Raw genomic sequence first — 6,691 nt, 5'->3', positions numbered from 1 at the left:
TACTCTATTGAACTTAGCGTACACGGTTACACGGAGAACGACAAAATGAAGAAATTATACAGTCGAATTAAAAGTTAAAACTTTTAAATCAGTTAGCAATTAGTAGTGTTGAGTTTACTGTAGCAGAGTAGCATAGTCGTTTACTGTAGCAGTAAATGTTTTCATTTTCAAAACAAGAAAAAAACTTTAAATTTCTCAAATTTCAACCACTTTTTAATTCAAAAGTAAGTTACTTTTGTCATTACCGTGATATTTTTTTGTGTGCGATAGGTTTTTAGGATCCCGTTGTTTACACTGTAATTGAAAATCGCCCCTTGCTGAGTGTGCGCACTTTTTCGTACGATTTTTTTCAGTTCGACTACGATTACACTTTTTTGTGTAATCGCATTCGAACTGAAACTCGTATGAAAAAGTGCGAATTTCAGTTATAGTGTACACGCAAAACGGACATTAGGTATAAATTCCTAATTTTTAGTATTTTTTGAACTTATGTTCTAGCTTGTCAAATAATACCTAAAAATTAGTATTTTTTTCTTCCTAAAATTTAGTATTTTTTTAGAACACTGAAGTACTTCTTTAAAATTCCTAAATTTTAGTAATTTTTTAGTTCAAGAATTGTGTTTCGCGTTTGGAAATGTCAATGTCAAAATAATTTCGCGGTTGTGAGTTCGTGTTCCGTGGTGCTGCTGTTAATTTCGGAATTGTGGCAAGTGGCAAGGTAAGTTTTGTACCGGGAACCGGCCGGGAGTTGATTTTGCGTGCCAAGGTAAACGGAACCCGGAGATTCTATATTTTAGTAAGTGTGGCTCGTGTGCTTGAGGAAGAGGAGGAGGAGGACGGAACTTTCAACTCCCGGCAAACTCCCGGCGCGATTAAAAAGGCCGCCTCTTCCCTCTCGTGCTCTGGAGGACGGATGTTTGCAGAAGTGCTCGAAAGGGGATGTAAGTAAAAACGGACCCAACCGGAGGGGTTGTGCGACCCTGCGGGAAAGATGCTGGAGGCGAATGAAAAATTGTATCCAGTTGGAGTTTTTGTGATTTGGTTGGGCGTTGCGGGTGTTCGCCTGTGCGTGTGTGTGTGCGTGCTCGTGTGTGTGAGAGACTGAGAGTGGGAGATTGAGGGTAGAGGGAGAGAAAGAGAGAGTGAAGAGAGAAAGTGGGATAGAGAGGGGGAGAGAGGGAGAAAGAAAGTGGGAAAGGGAGAGACAGGGGGAGAGGGAGAGAGAAAGTGGGAAAGGTAGAGAGAAGGTGTAAGAGAGAGCGAGCGAGAGAGAGAGAGAGAGAGAGAGAGAGAAGAGAGAGAAAGTGGGAGAGGGAGAGAGAGAAAGTGGGAGATGAAGAGGAAGAAAGCAGGAGAGAGAGAGGGAGAGAGAAAAGAGAGAGGGGGGAGAAAAGAGAGAGAGCGATAGGGGGAGAGAAGAGAGAGAGATAGGGGGAGAGAAGAGAGAGATAGGGAGAGAGAGTTCAAATATTAAAATATTAAAAAATTAAAATATTAAAATACTAAAATATTAAAATATTCAAATATTCAAATATTCAAATATTAAAATATCAAAATTTTACAATTTTAAAATAATAAAATATAAAATAATAAAATATTAAAATACCAAAATATAAAAATATTAAAATTTTAAAATACTAAAATATTAAAATATTAAAATATTAAAATATTAAAATATTAAAATATTAAAATATTAAAATATTAAAATATTAAAATATAAAAACATTAAAATATTAAAATATTAAAATATTAAAATATTAAAATATTAAAATATTAAAATATTAAAATATTAAAATATTAAAATATTAAAATATTAAAATATTAAAATATTCAAATATTCAAATATTCAAATATTCAAATATTCAAATATTCAAATATTCAAATATTCAAATATTCAAATATTCAAATATTCAAATATTCAAATATTGAAATATTGAAATATTGAAATATTGAAATATTGAAATATTGAAATATTGAAATATTAAAATATTAGAATATTCAAATATTCAAATATTCAAATATTCAAATATTCAAATATTCAAATATTCAAATATTCAAATATTCAAATATTCAAATATTCAAATATTCAAATATTCAAATATTCAAATATTCAAATATTCAAATATTCAAATATTCAAATATTCAAATATTCAAATATTCAAATATTCAAATATTAAAATATTAAAATATTAAAATATTAAAATATTAAAATATTAAAATATTAAAATATTAAAATATTAAAATATTAAAATATTAAAATATTAAAATATTAAAATATTAAAATGTTAAAATATTAAAATATTAAAATATTAAAATATTAAAATATTAAAATATTAAAATATTAAAATATTAAAATATTAAAATATTAAAATATTAAAATATTAAAATATTAAAATATTAAATCTAATCTAATCTAATCTAATCTAATCTAACACAAACGCAGCCAGTCCGATGAAAGCATGCTGGAAAGTCTTGTGATTAGATTACGCCCCAAGCACTTTTCTTGTCATTATTAATAATTGCAGTACATCCGAGAACACCCGAAAATGTATTGCAAAAATTAAAGCGGCCAGCCCTACTACGTTGTGTTTACCGCAGAGAGGATTCTGAGAACGGATCACATTTCACAGAATCTACAGGGAGGAAGGATGCGTGGACGTACCGTACCAAACGCTCCTGTTTACAGTTTCATATGTGTTTTGTATGATGTGTTAAGTGTAAAATATAGTGTGGTTATATAATCAAATAAATATAATAATGCAATATAATGATCATTTAATAAAATCCCTTCACCTGTATATAATAACCAAGCACCCAAGCATACAAACAGCGACACAAAAGAAATGAAAATGAGCATGCAAAAACAAGACAATGCGTCCCCGTGGTCAGCGCACTAATGATGCCATTATTTAATTATAACAACCACGCACCCAAGCACACCAACAGCGACACAAAAGAAATGAAAATGAGCATGCAAAAACAAGACAATGCGTCCCCGTGGTCAGCGCACTAATGATGCCATTATTTAATTATAACAACCACGCACCCAAGCACACCAACAGCGACACAAAAGAAATGAAAATGAGCATGCAAAAACAAGACAGCGCGTCCCCGTGGTCAGCGCACTAATGATGCCATTATTTAATTATAATAACCACTCACCCAAGCACACCAACAGCGACACAAAAGAAATTAGAATGAGCATGCAAAAACAAGACAACTCGTCCCCGTGGTCAGCGCACTAATGATGCCATTATTTAATTATAACAACCACTCACCCAAGCACACAAACAGCGACACAAAAGAAATGAAAATGAGCATGCAAAAACAAGACAATGCGTCCCCGTGGTCAGCGCACTAATGATGCCATTATTTAATTATAATAACCACTCACCCAAGCACACCAACAGCGACACAAAAGAAATTAGAATGAGCATGCAAAAACAAGACAACTCGTCCCCGTGGTCAGCGCACTAATGATGCCATTATTTAATTATAACAACCACTCACCCAAGCACACAAACAGCGACACAAAAGAAATGAAAATGAGCATGCAAAAACAAGACAATGCGTCCCCGTGGTCAGCGCACTAATGATGCCATTATTTAATTATAACAACCACGCACCCAAGCACACCAACAGCGACACAAAAGAAATGAAAATGAGCATGCAAAAACAAGACAGCGCGTCCCCGTGGTCAGCGCACTAATGATGCCATTATTTAATTATAACAACCACGCACCCAAGCACACCAACAGCGACACAAAAGAAATGAAAATGAGCATGCAAAAACAAGACAATGCGTCCCCGTGGTCAGCGCACTAATGATGCCATTATTTAATTATAACAACCACGCACCCAAGCACACCAACAGCGACACAAAAGAAATGAAAATGAGCATGCAAAAACAAGACAGCGCGTCCCCGTGGTCAGCGCACTAATGATGCCATTATTTAATTATAACAACCACGCACCCAAGCACACCAACAGCGACACAAAAGAAATGAAAATGAGCATGCAAAAACAAGACAATGCGTCCCCGTGGTCAGCGCACTAATGATGCCATTATTTAATTATAACAACCACGCACCCAAGCACACCAACAGCGACACAAAAGAAATGAAAATGAGCATGCAAAAACAAGACAGCGCGTCCCCGTGGTCAGCGCACTAATGATGCCATTATTTAATTATAATAACCACTCACCCAAGCACACCAACAGCGACACAAAAGAAATTAGAATGAGCATGCAAAAACAAGACAACTCGTCCCCGTGGTCAGCGCACTAATGATGCCATTATTTAATTATAACAACCACTCACCCAAGCACACAAACAGCGACACAAAAGAAATGAAAATGAGCATGCAAAAACAAGACAATGCGTCCCCGTGGTCAGCGCACTAATGATGCCATTATTTAATTATAATAACCACTCACCCAAGCACACCAACAGCGACACAAAAGAAATTAGAATGAGCATGCAAAAACAAGACAACTCGTCCCCGTGGTCAGCGCACTCAAATATTAAAATATTAAAATATTAAAATATTAAAATATTAAAATATTAAAATATTAAAATATTAAAATATTAAAATATTAAAATATTAAAATATTAAAATATTAAAATATTAAAATATTAAAATATTAAAATATTAAAATATTAAAATATTAAAATATTAAAATATTAATATTAAAATATTAAAATATTAAAATTTTTAAATATTTAACTATTGAAATATTAAAATACTGAAATATTTAACTATTAAAAAATTAAAGCATAAAAAAACCAAAATATTTATAAAAAAGATAAATTTAATATTAAAAATATAGATGCATTGAAAAAATAAAATATAATTTAAATTTTAATTTTCATTTTTAGGTGAGAACATTTATGAAATAATTGTGTTTGATATAAATAAAAATATTAATATCATATAAACCATTGTTTTCTTCTGCCTGCATATCTCTTGGATAATACCTAATTTGATCTTTGATTATTCTTAAGTATAAGTAATTTTCGATCCCTCACGTTTATAGAAAATACCTCAAATTTAGGTATTTATGCCTAGAAATAAGGAATAAATGGTCCGCCATCTTTGATTATACCTGATTATCAGTAATTTTGGATCCCTCACTTTTCCAGAAAATACCTCAAATTTAGATTTTTATACCTAAAAATTTGGAATAATCATGGTCCGCCATCTTTGATTATACCTGAATATCAGTAATTTAGGATCCCTCACTTTTCCAGAAAATACCTCAAATTTAGGTATTTATACCTAGCAATAAGGACTAACCATGGTCCGCCATCTTGGATTATTCCTAAATATTAGTAATTTTGGATCCCTCACTTTTTCTGAAAATACCTCAAATTTAGGTATTTATTCCTAAAAATTAGGAATAATAATGGTCCGCCATCTTGGATTATACCTGAATATCAGTAATTAAGGATCCCTCAATTTTCCAGAAAATACCTCAAATTTAGGTATTTATACCTAGAAATAAGGAATAATCATGGTCCGCCATCTTGGATTATACCTAAATATCAGTAATTTTGGATCCCTCACTTTTCCAGAAAATACCTCAAATTTAGGTATTTATACCTAGAAATTAGGAATAATAATGGTCCGCCATCTTGGATTATACCTGAATATCAGTAATTTTGGATCTCTCACTTTTCCAGAAAATACCTCAAATTTAGGTATTTATACCTAGAAATTAGGAATAATAATGGTCCGCTATCTTGGATTATACCTAAATATCAGTAATTTTGGATCCCTCACTTTTCCAGAAAATAACTCAAATTTAGGTATATATACCTAGAAATAAGGAATAATCATGGTCCGCCATCTTGGATTATACCTAAATATTAGTAATTTTGGATCCCTCACTTTTATCTGAAAATACCTCAAATTTAGGTATTTATTCCTAAAAATTAGGAATAATAATGGTCCGCCATCTTGGATTATACCTGAATATCAGTAATTTTGGATCCCTCACTTTTCCAGAAAATACCTCAAATTTAGGTATTTATACCTAGAAATAAGGAATAACCATGGTCCGCCATCTTGGATTTTACCTAAATATAAGTAATTTTGGTCCCCTCACTTTTCCAGAAAATACCTAAAATTAAGGTATTTTGGTTCTACAATTATACCTAAAATATAGGAATTCTCGTACTAAAACGCTATTAGTAATTTTATTACTAATAGCCGATTAGTAATAAAATAACTTATTGCAGTCAGGTTCGATTATACCTAAAAATTAGGAATTTATACCTAATGTCCGTTTTGCGTGTAGTAAACAAATTAGAAATTTAGTATGTTTTGTCATGCGTGTTTTGCCAAAACAAACCTTTTCGTTTCAGCGTGTACAATAGAGATGCGAGCAGTCTTTGTTTACATAACGACGAAAACAAAAATGTTCTGCTGTCATTCGAGCTTGAGTGTGTTAGTAAGAAGCAATGACGTCAGACTTTGAAAATTTTGGTTTATCGAGAAATTAAAAAGAGAGATGTGAGCCGGTAACATGGAGTGAAACTTTCGCAGCTGTCATGGTAAACTTCACAGCAATTTGACAGAAAGTTTAACTCCATGTTGCACTTTTAATTTCTCGATTGTTTTGTTAAGATATTAAAATTAGGTCATACATATTAAAGAAATATTTTGTTTGGTAATGTTTCTTTAAGTA

Source organism: Culex quinquefasciatus, chromosome 2 (assembly GCF_015732765.1).
Source record: "Culex quinquefasciatus strain JHB chromosome 2, VPISU_Cqui_1.0_pri_paternal, whole genome shotgun sequence".
NCBI classification, from domain to species: Eukaryota; Metazoa; Arthropoda; class Insecta; order Diptera; family Culicidae; genus Culex; species Culex quinquefasciatus.
Note: the sequence above shows the minus strand (reverse complement) of the source record.